Raw genomic sequence first — 13,207 nt, forward strand, 5'->3', positions numbered from 1 at the left:
TTAAATCAAATTAAAATTAAGTTTATCAAGAATTTCATTAAAAGTGACATTCAAGTCTAAGAAATTTATGCAAATAAATAAGCTACAGTTTATTAAAATGTCATTCCCATGTGACACATTATAATTTAAATTAATTAAGGTCATAAATTAATAAGTTTGAGATATCATTCTTAAATAAGGCATTACAAATTAGCTTGATTATGGCAAAAGATAAAAGGTGTTTACAAAACTTAAAATAAGATTAACATTATTTTATATAATTGAAGATTTTGGAAAAGAAGATAATATAATTGGTGAATTCAATGAATAAAGGATGAATAAAAATTTCTTAGCTACTAAAATTAAATAAAAATAAAAAAATCAAGGGCGATAGGGGAGGTTATATGTTATTGTATGCTAAAAATTTACAATAGGATTAATGTTGGGGCAGCAATGGATAAATAGTTGTAACATAGCATTATAGATATGGCTAAAATTGGAAAAAAAATGCTTATTATTTTAATAGATATATATGAGAATTTAATAAATGATGTTAATAATCATGTTGGATTTAAAGATAAATAAATCAAATAATCATAAGAATATATTAATGAATAATTATAATGTTCAGATGAAGAAGAAATGATATTTATTAAAATTGAATTAAATAAATATTAAAGTATTAATGTTACAAGATATGAGTGGATTCTTGAGGACATAAAATAGCAAAATAATATATAACTATCTTTATAAGTGTGGTATAATAGTCTTTCCTTAAAATTTAATTTAATCGTGTGAACCTAATTCAATGTATACAATAATTAGCAAGTCCACATAGGCATGGTACATGGTGCATGTTAGTAGAGTAGCACAGTTATAAGATGAAGATAAACACATGAAGATAGTATATAAACATGAATTATATAAACTACTTTTGATATGGCATACTACCTTTAACATATTATTTTAAGATGATATGCTTTAGTGATGATTTACATTCAAAATAATATGCATATGCATTGGTATGAACATAGTGATTTAATTAATAAGTATTTTATAATTCTTGATATAAGAATTTTAAGAATATATCTTATTCAATTTCTATGTATCAAATACAATTGTAGTCCTTGTGCTATCTAATCAACTATTTGGCCCTACTTATTACATTTGCATATTCTTAAGAAAGGTTAAAGCTCTAATAGAGTGAGGTTTTTATTCCTACCGATGAAGATACATTTTATTTGTTTGTAAATGTGTTTTTTTTATGGTAATTGGTTAAATATATTATGTTAATTTTATTTAAATTTCATCATTATTATATATAAATATTTTAGATGTAAATAATGTTGACATATGCATACAAAGTATGGATATGATTGTGGAAGGGCAGAAAAATTTGATAGTTTTAGAATTAAACATTTATTTCTACCATAAATACATACAAAATATTATGATTTCTTGTATATAATTATTTAGGTATGAAGTTTTTTGTGATTGTGGTCCCATAAAACTATTGATTTCCAAGAATAATAAATGTGTGATTAAAAATGATTTAATCAATTGTTATCCCTACATAATATTATAAGGGCTATGAAATTTGACTTTATTATGTATTTTGGTAATTTTATTGCTTTTGTAAGATGATGTTTGGTATATGATGCATGTTAGTAGAGTATAGGATGAAGATAAACATTTACATATATCTTAAAGACAAAATCCGCCACTTTTTAGGGACATAATGGAGCCCTTGTGGCTAAAGATTAGTTATTATTATTAGAGAAGTTATTTGATGAGATATAGTGCCTAAAGAATTATAAAATAAAATTGACCGTAGAGAGATTCAAAGTGTTGGTAGTTATACTGTAGATAAATATGTTCCTAGATAGATTGACTAGTATAATAGGGAGGTGTTTGTGTACGCTAAAAGATAAATTAGGTTTTTTTTTTCCTTCTATTACATAATAAATATAGAATATATTCATTATGATGGTGTAGAGGAGCAAGGACATTATGTGATCCGAGGTTTAGGTCATTGTTATAAAAATTGCACCCATAGTAGTGCTTACTATCGAGGAGAAAAGTTACAATTATTAAGAGACTATGATGACTTAAGGAATCTAATAGTCTTATTAAGAATTACAAATTTCATATAATTAGTAGAAAGAATTTGATTATTCAATAAGTATCTATTAGATTCAATAAATGTGGGATTTAAGTAGAAAAAGATTTAATTAAAATACATACTTTAGAGGAATGAAGCACAAATTCGAATTAAAAATTTTTAGAATGTGTTTAACGACATGTATTAATAATGCACTCATGTAAATAATTAAAAAAAAAACATTGAAGGCAATTTTATTTGATTATTGAGCAGTATTTTATTTATGATTATTATAAAATGCAAGAAGAAAGAATGATCTTAAATGATATCTAAGAGGAGAGTCGATACCATAATATAACGTTCAAGTTGTATAAAGAGGTAGAGTATATCACCACCTAAAGTGTATTGTGGGGGTCCTCAAGCTTAGGTGAGGGCACAACCATACAGAGGAAGTATAGAGTGAGTTAAAGGGAGCTTGCAGATTTAGCTAGTCCCACTCTAATATAGGGTAGATTTTAATGTTGATTCATCAAGAGGCATCGTTTTTATTATGATGTACTTGTACATTTCAGAATTGAAGTGATCATGTGGCACACTTAAAAATTGGCTTTAGAGTACCATGATGAAGCATAAGTTAATTGTAATTTTTTTTTAAATGTAATTTTTTATTGAAGGATGTTATATTCTAGGGTTATATAATTAATTAATTCATGTAGCTAATGACTCTCAAAAGGTGAAAGCTGCTCCCGAGTGACCAAGGGGCCTACGATTGTGTCAAAGGTGCACAGATTTCTTATTATGAAAAGCTATAATGGAAAGTTATCAAGTGCTTTCTCTAATTCAGAACTTCTCTAGCTAAGCTGATGTATAAAGAACTAACATTTAAATGAACTATGAATTATAACAAGTCTTCTCAAAAGTTAATCTCAACACTTATTTTAACTATTCCATTTGATACTAATATATTCTAGGCTTTTAATGATGCATTATTGAAGGGTGTATGTTGAGTGCTATTTCAGTTTTAAAAGGTGATTGCATAGAATCTAATGTAAAAATTATCCCATGCATGAATTAGAGTCTACTATTATTATAATGTTTTTGGATATTTGAAAATATATATATATTTATATGAAATAAGTGTAATCAATATTAATAATGAGAGCTTAAAGTATATATGAGGTAATAAAGCTAATTATAGGTAATTAATAATTATGACCTTAGTGGTAAATATCAAATTAAGAAAGTTAATATTATAATAAAAGTGTTGAGTAGACATTTTAAACGAGTAGAAATTTGTATGATTATTTTTAGAGAAACATTAGTTAGTAAGATGGAGAAATTAGAGTTGAAAGTCATTAGGGCAGTTGATGTGGATTTTAGATTGTTATTCAAAATAATTGAGCTTATTTGGTTGTCTGATAAATAAGTTCTAATAAATTATTCTTAATATTTATTTAAAAAGATTGAAATAAAATAGTTGTAGATTATAATATTGATGTGTCATCCATAAATTTTTATCATCAAGCATGAGCATAAATGCTTTTTAATAAATGTTCTTTATAACTCAATTTAAGGATCATCCGTGCCTCGGTTGCAACAAGGTTATAGTCAAACTAACAATCTTAACAAGATAAATCCAATGATACAGAAGTTGATCCGATCCAGCTTCAATCAAGCCCAAATCAAGCTGTACCTTGTTTCCAATTGGTACATGCAATGTCAAACTTGAAATTTTATTTGCAAGTTCTGTGTTTATGAAAAATGAGTTTGAGCTGGTCAACTGCATCAAGGAATGATATATTTTTAAATTGAGTAGTATATATGTAAAGCTTCATTTTTTTTAATGTAACAAAACACTGCGAAATATATGAAATGTCTTCAATATTGAGACTGCTTTCAGTGAAAAATAAGTTCGAGTCTGCAATTAAGTAATCATATGTTTCAATCCATAGAAGAAAGATTCACCACTAAACGATCACGTGCTCTAAACTTATATATGAAAAGACATATTTCGCTTTTAAAAGGTAATACTCGTGTTAATTTTGATGTGATATTAAAGATTTGATTGTTATGTCTGTAAATAAGAAAGTCTAGGCGTGAGATATGTAAATAAAGTAGTATTGTATGCTATGTATGTAAATGCCCCTAAAAAAACAAAAGATCTCGGGCTGCATTTCTAGAGAAAAAGTTGTGATAAAACTTAAAAGGGACATTCATGTACACACCACACAGTTCTTATACATTTACATTTCTAACACCATACCTTTCATTATGAAAAGGAATTGAACAAGAAACCATGGAGTAAAATAAGAAGGCACCTACTCATACATGTCTTACGACTAAACTTCAATTTCTTACATTCGTACCATCTAAATCTCTTATATCACATAAAAATACCGCCATTTTAACTTTTAATAAGTGAAACACACCTTGTTAGTCATAGAAAATATGACATGTATGTGAAAATTGAAGTTTATGTATTATATATTTACATACGTAAGAATTGAGAGGTATGTATGTAAATATTCCCCAAAAAAAGGTATTTACACATATACCAACTAATTCCTAGGAACATGCATTGACTTAGACTTATATCAAATTCAAAATCAAACACAATAATGAAAGGTACATGTGACACAAATCTTTAGTGTACTAAATCTAAGCATATATTCATAATCATATATAATAAAGCTCTGATAGTGAGTAAATAATAATCACCACCTAGCTTGCACGTAAAGATCAATTAAATAAAATTGAACTACAAAGTTATATTGTTAGCATGACAATAATACATGAAATAGATTTGAGTCAACCAAGAAGGTAATAAACCATCCAAATTCGATGCATTCAAAATAATAAGAATATAAAGCATGTTGAACATTGAAATTTCCAAAATGCAACAAAATATATATATGAATTCACTACATATCCATACATTCAAAATAACATGCTAGTTAATATCAATCTAATAAACTAAACTATCATTCATTCTTACAAAATGAAGTCACTTGCTTACCTTCTCTACATCCACCTTGCTTTAGACTCCATTGATTTTGAGGAAGCACATGAATCATTATTGTGCTCTTAGATAATTTATCAAAAATAAAATCAATTTCTTTTGCTAAGAATCCTGGAATATTCGACAACTCTGTCATTTACTCAGTAAACATCATTCTTTCTTCTAGGACTCTTAATGTAATTTTTGTAGCATTGGCAAATTTGTTGACGCCGTTAGACATCATAACAATGTAGTCATGAATGCCTCAACCATTTGCAGCACTTTTTCACTTCTTTCTTTGAGGCACTCCCCTTCGAGGAAGTTGACATATCTCACTTCATCATTATTTTGCTAAATTCCTTAATTTCCACTTCAGGCACCTGTATAGAAAGTGATGCATTTCCTCTAATCTCTCCAAATGCTTCACTCTCCTCATCATCCAAATCTATTTGTTTAGTAACATGTGGAGTTTGACTATTTCCCGACTTAACCCAATCTCCAGTCGCATGACCTTCATCGCATACCTTCTCCAACTCCGTATAATTTGCAAAGAAGTCATTAAGGAGTGTTGCAACTTTAGAAAAACCCATAACACAGTAAACATAAATCATTGAATTTTTGTCGATTTGTAATATTTTAAAAAAAAGACTTGAGTAAAAGTAATGCATGAATATGAAACGAGTATTCCTCAGGACCTATTAATATAATATTTCTATTTTCGTTCGAAAATAAGCCAATTTTTTTTGTTCTTGAATACGATGTTAAATTTGATTGTTTCATTGCTTCACTGTAACTTCAATTCCAAATCTCCTTTAGCTTTCGAGCAGCTCCTTGGTTAACAATCTCTCTTAAACTTTTGGGCACTTTGCATATTCAAATCAACAGATTCAGCCATAATTTGTAACAAACTAGTGAACTACTCAGGTTTTAAGTTCCACATCAAATTCTTTCTTTTCTTATTCCTTGAAGAGGTTAATGTAGTTGATTGTTGTGTATTCATCACTCCTGTCAATAATAAACACTATGCTAAAAATATATAACAAAAAATATGTAGATAATATTTACAGTAATAGTAGATTTGAGAAATAATATTTTGTCAAAAAAAAAAAGGAAAGAAATAAAGTTTTGTGCATATAAAATATATAAGGAACATAAAAGAACTAATCTCTTCACTATATATATATAAAGTGGAACTATTATATTGATCATCATTCCATTCTAGCGTAACGATTAGGTTTAATGCCAAGTACATGAAATGCAAAACATTTCAGAATTAAAATTTGAGAGTTTTATAGCTATCTCGAATATTAATAGGAGTTAAGTTTCACTCCTAAGAAAGAAATAAGTATACATTTGCATAACTTTTAAAATGTAGAAAAGCCATTCATTTCGAGTTAACTGAAGTCTCAAAGATTATATAACTACTTTTCCTAACTTCAGTGATTGACATTATTAGTAGGGGTGTAAACGAGCTGTCGTGTTCGGCTCGTTTATATTTCGAGCTCAAAAAGTGTGTTTGTGTTCGGCTCATTTGCTTAACGGGCCGAACACGAGCCGTTCACGAACAATGGTCATTTTGACAATCCTAATCACGTAGTCATAAGATGTTAAGGATTTGGGCAAGATTTAAAACATTATTTGAATTTAATTTAATAATTTTTGTTCTATTTTCTTCATTAAAAATTTTAATTGATTATAAATCTTTGTAGCCTTGTAGTCAATTAAATTTTTAAAAAATACTATTCATCAAAGATATATATATATATAATTGATTAGTAGTATTATGAGACAAAACGAGCCAAACACGAACGAACAAATATTTGTTTTTGTTGTTCATGTTCGGCTCGTTTACTTAGCGAACGAGCCGAACACGAGCTTCTTAACGTGTCGAACATGAGTTGTTGGCGAACAACGAGCCGTTTTGACAACCCTAATTATTAGTATCAAGCAAATCGATTGAAAACCCTTCAAAATATATAGAAATAAGAAATATTCTGAAGTCTTTATATAAAGTATACTTTGAATCATCTCTTAGTAACTTAACAAAAAAAAATTTTAATTACTTTCAGGTAGCAAGATTTAAGCTAAAATCTTGCAAAATAATGAATTTACATATAGAGTGCTTCTTATGTCATAATATGCAAATCCCATTTTTTATGGTTGTTGTGGTTTGAAAAACAACTAACATAAAGCTAGTCCTAACTACTTTTAGAGGGATTTATCTACATGATGAATTTAACATCTAAAATTATTATTTACTTATATAACAATAAAAGATGATTTAATCTCTCAAAACTAATATCTTGATACCATTATTTATAATTGGTCGTCTTTTTCATAAATTTGTTCTTTTTTCTTTACGCAAACTATTTATATCTAGGATTTGAGATAAGCCAAAAAATAAAAATTGTTTTACTAAGCATGTTTAGAGCACTTTGAATGTAAAAGAGGGATCCCAACACTAACTCATGTAGCTTAGTCATAAAAATACATAGATTCTTAGCTACTTGTATGCATGATACATCATACATGTAAAATCAAACTAGTTAGCAAAAACAAAGTAAGAAAAGCAAGACAAAGACAACCTAAACTCAAGTGAATGAAAGATGAATACTATCTCCAACTAAAAGAAACGAACAATGTAACAAATCTAATAAAAGCAACCCAACACTTCCTCAGCTCCTTCTATTTCAAACACCAATACATAATCGATCCATATCTCCAAACCTGATCCCAAACCCTCCTCCATCAACACAACCCATCTAAATCCGAGAAAACTAACCTCCTAAAAAGCCTAAATAGTCTAAAAAAAGAAGCATAAAATGCCTTTTTTTTTAGTTTGTACAACCAACCTATCTTCTGCAAACTAGCTCAGGATTTGATCACACTAAACGAAACTTAGAAGAAGAAAACTTGGATCGGTTTGCAACACTATTTTCAGTCTAAAACCCTAGAATTCAAGGACGCATGTTACTGGAAATGTGAAGGTAAGGACAATCTCTGATAAAAAAGATGTTATGATGCTTCCGCTATTGACGCTCTTTCAAGCTATAGATGGACTTCTAAGCCAAGAACAAATATGCTTTAAATGTTATAGGTTCTAAAATCTTGTTTTTCTAAAGCAAGGATTTAATAATCCCTTTGGAAGATGGGTTTGTGAGATTTATAGAAGCTGAATCATGAGAGTCATGTGAGATTAAGAGAGTGAAAGAAGTGAGTTTCCTTCCTCAATTCTTTCAGGTATAAGTGGAGCCAAAGTAGAGGAAAGATGGGAGTTTGAAGGTCCACGTACGTCGTGATGCTTTCATAGTTAGTTGTATTGTGACAGTTTTGGTCACAATAGAGGAAAAATGTATACACTAGAAGTACCGGCACAAACCTCAAAGAGAACGAATAACCAAGATAAAAGAGCTTCCCTTCGAGGCAAGCAATCAACTTTTGATTCAACGCTGAGTATGAGAAACCACATCTCCAAGTCTGGGATATGACCAAGCTCTGAAGTGTCGGCTGCCAAACATGGCGTTGGTTATTTTGAAAATATAATATATAGTTTGTCTGCGGATGTCGATCGCCAAACATGAGGTTGGTAGTTTTGAATTATATAATTTAATTTAATATATATATATAATTTTGAAAAGTAGCATTTTAATTTAACAAAAAAATGAGATCAAGTCAATCTCATATATTTAATATTTTAAATAAACGAGCACTACACCGCAAGTGATGCATCTATTCTGAGGAATCTATTCTAAGGAATGAATACATTGTTTTGATAGTGAGGTTTGATTAAATAAACTATAGAATCTATGACATCCATTCTGGTCTGCGAAACTGTTCAAGTTAACCGACAAATTCTCCTATTTAATATAGAAGATTAAATAGGGTTTATATTAAGCTGGGTTCTAAAGTTCCTTATAGAGGCAAGCCCCTATAATTAATTACATCTTAAATGACCGAAGCCTCTTAAGAATACTCTCGATTCAGATCAGTGGTTTTGCCTCCAAGATTTTCTAAGTTTAAGTTTTCAAGATTGGCCATTGGAAATTTAAAAGAGAATGATTCACAAGTTGAACAGTTATTTTCAAAAATCCAAAGGAATGAAAGATAAAAGATGTCACTGAACCGAGATAAACCCCGATGACTTCTCAAGCTATCTTATCTATTTTGCTTTAACTTTGACAAGATGTTATTTGATGTTTAATCCTGCCAGCTTTATTTACTCAGAGGTTACACTTGCATGACATAGTCATACAAATAGCCTGGAAGATAGGAGGGTTTATGTCGTAACGAACGACAACCTCGGAGCTTAAGTCGAGTTAGGTCTTGAATTGCACGACGTGATTGTGCAAAAGCCTAAAAGATGAGTTGAGGATTTACACCGTATTAGACGGACTACCTCGAAACCTTATGGCTTGTTGTTTAAGCTAAGAAGAGATTTGTTGATGACGATCCTGTTTGCTTCCTCAAAGATGTTCTTCTGTATATTTTTTCATCTTGCCCACGGTGTTAGCTCCAAGCTCATTGTTGAAGTGACAGTCCTAAGATCTAAGGTTCAAGAAGTTTTGTCATGTGTATTTCAATGACAAGTTTTGTTGTTGTTCAAGTATTATGAGGGGGATTAAAGTTGGTTAGAGCTACACCGGTTAGGTTCCCACGGTTCCCTCGTTTCGGTACCACTATTTTTTTTTTTTTGAATTTGCTTAGTCTGAACAAGTTGTTCAGCCCATTTAAACCCGTTAGCAACCGTGGGTTACCTCATCCAAATTGTTAAGCCTATTTAAACTTCCTGTTTTTTTTTGGTTGTTGTTGTCAATAAAATGAGTTGAAAGGTATTTATGTAAATCTCCCTATCTCTCGCATGCAAATAGATAGAAAGTGAGTGGTATGCATGTAAATTTTCCTATATTTTTTTTTGTGCTTCTCGCATGCAAATATATAAAAATTGGGTGGTATGCATGTAAATTTAAAAATGCAAATACATAGGAATTGGGTGGTATTTATTTTTGTTTGGGTGAGAATAAAAAAGTGGTATGCATGTAATAAAAATAAAGAAGAGAGAAAGAGATGGGCTTGTCTTCGTTGGAGAGGGGGAACTGCTCACGATGAGGAAGGAACATAGTGGGAAGAGGAGTTTTTGTTGTTGTTTTTTTTTTTTTTTTTTTTTTTTTTTTTTTTCTGTGATGTGGGGGGGTTTGGAGAGGAAGTGGAGGGGTTTAGATTTTGTTTTAGGAGAGGAGGAGCTCACGGTTCTTGTGGGAGGAGGGGGATGGCTGCTCTTGTATAGAAGAGGGAGATACAGAGAGAGAGAGAGAGAGAGAGAGGGAGGCGTGGGAGAGGTTGTGCATGGTAGGATTTAGGATAGTCTTTTTTTTATTATTTTATTTTGATAACAGCCTGTGCGTGTGAGCTCGTGTTCTGCTCGTTCGTTAAGTAAACGAGTCGAACACGAACAAGTTTTTAAAGCTCGAATTATAAACGAGTCGAACACGAACAACTCTTTATTCGCACATGTTCGGCTTCTTTTAGCTCGAAATTAAAAAAATATATATATATGTATATATATATATATATATATATATATATATATAATTATTTTATATAATAATATATTATATATATTCATATCTAAGGAGGGGGGGTGAAGAGGAAACAAAAATAGAACTAGAGCATAGACCATTGTAAGTGTCTTTTTTGTATATATTTGGTCCAGGTTCGAATCTCACACTTTACATCTATTTCTTTCAATTTAATTTTTCCGAGCCAATTTCGAGCCGAATAAGAACATGAATATTTAAATCAAGCCAAACACGAACACATTGTTCATGAGCCAATTTCGAACACGAGTCGATTTCGAACACAAACTATTTCGAACGAGCCGAACACGAGCAAAGCCTGAGTGGAGGCATGCTTACAGGGTAGCTTAATAGGATTTATTTTATTTATTTATTTTATTATTATTATTATTATTATTATTATTATTATTATTATTATCCTAAATGTATTTTTTGCTCGAACATGGCCTCACGGTGAAATAAACATCTCCCTTAAATAAAATCGACATTCTGAACACGATCGCGCAGTCCATTTTATCATCAGGAGTCGTTTGAATAATCTCATCGACGATCGGGTCAAAAATGCATCAAATTTAATTTTCATCTAAATTTTGGTTTGTGATTGATTGTTTCGGTAATTAATTTTAATTTCGATTAATTATGAAACAAATAAACGTGTGGGCGATGTGAATTTTGACATTTATGCGCGTCAACTGTTCAAATCGTGATATTCATGTGCGAATGTACGAAAGTCGTAATGGGTTTACCCGAGGCTTTTAAACCTTATGGGAACTCTCATTAGGCCTCCAAATATTGCTCTTAACCTTTCAAGTGCTGGAGATTTATGACTATTCATGTAGGGTTTCAAAAAGGGTCAGGAGGTGGTTTGAATTTCTATATAGGTGGATTTCATTTCTAGTTCTTTAGGATAGTCAAAGGGAAAGTCCTATGGTCAGATCCTAATCACTAAGAGGAAAGAAAGACCAAACAAAAAATGAGGTCAACATGGAGATGGTTTCCCGCTTGGTAGCGTTGTGATCCGCTGAGAGTGAGGCATAAATCATTCCAGTAGTGAGTCTCGTCTTATGCCTCATATAGACAGCAACAAGATGCACCCGTCCTTGCGAGATAGGGAGATTCGGTCGAGGTGACGAACTAACCAGGCATGCAAGACACGGGTCCTATAAAACTCGAATTGAACGACATGTGAGCTACGATTCACCTGACCGCAGTTGGTCGACCGACTCGGGAAGATCAAGATCTCGATATGGTCAAGCGCCTCAACTGATTGACACACACTTCAAAAGAGACAGTCACCACTCGACCGGTAGCCTCAATCAGCATAACTCATAAAAGTCATCCCTCTGATTACCACTATGTTAAAATTCAAATTGTAATAAAGATATGGTATAAAATCCATATAATTAATTAAAGCATTAATCATAGTAAGAATGATTTCCATAATTGTTCCCTCCTTCCTATAATTGTACAAATTACTCTTATATACATAGATGATAAAAATACAACTAAAGGGGACTCTCTCCCTTTATTCTCTCGATTATAAATTCTTGAACCATTGTACTCTTTTTTTTCCCTCATTCATTCATATCTAACTCTTGAAGCATGCTAAAAAAATCTAACTTGGGAACCAACATCTTGAAAGGTGATGTGGTGAACGTAGACATGCCCGGATGAGAAGAGGAACTAAAAACAAAGGAGAAACTTCCAAGAGAAAGATGCTGAATATGGAACCAACAGAGGTGCTAGGCAATTAGACGTCTATGAGCAAGTCCAGGGCTTACAATCCCCAATAACCTCTCGTGATGAAGCAATTTGAGGTCCTCCAGGTACCAATCACCCAGAGGAACTACTAGACGCCTCCCTGGAGGCGAAACCTCAGGGGGTTTGTCCTCAAAGCCCTCCACCAAGAAACCCGCCTATTTTGCACAACCATGAAAACAACTAATGAACATAAGGACAAGGTGAGTCCCAACACACAGACACAACATCGTCTGTGCAGGCAAACAGGCGATGGGGAAACCAGATAAGAGTGCCTGTCCGACCACTCGTAGATGGGGCTTTCACTTGACAAATCAAAGAGACAGTGCCACCACCCAAGCTAAGGATCCCTCACTTGGATTCCTATAAAGGGAAGCACAACCTGGTCGATCACATAGCATTGTTTTAGTCATCAATTGGTCTTCTCCAAGTCGATGACCCCATAATATGTTGCCTCTTCTTAACCACCTTAAAGGAATCGACCCTTTGATGATTTAAAAGTATGCCGACCGAAAGTAACCCAAATTACTAAGAATTTAAAATACACTTCATTCTTAAATGTGCAGAATCCAATAAAAAACTCAGACACCTTGCTTGGCATCAAACAAAGAGAGAATGAGAGCATATGGATCTACATCACCCGCTTCCAGAATTAGATGTTGGAAGTTAGAAATACGAAGCCTGAAATAGCCAGAAAAGCTTTGAAGCGAGGAGTCTGAAGCAAATGGTTAAGGTATGACCTAAATTTATTTAAGCCTACTATTTTTGCAGAAGTATTACAGATACTAAATAACCTCT

This window comes from Phalaenopsis equestris, unplaced genomic scaffold (assembly GCF_001263595.1).
Source record: "Phalaenopsis equestris unplaced genomic scaffold, ASM126359v1 Scaffold000513, whole genome shotgun sequence".
Classification (NCBI taxonomy): domain Eukaryota; kingdom Viridiplantae; phylum Streptophyta; class Magnoliopsida; order Asparagales; family Orchidaceae; genus Phalaenopsis; species Phalaenopsis equestris.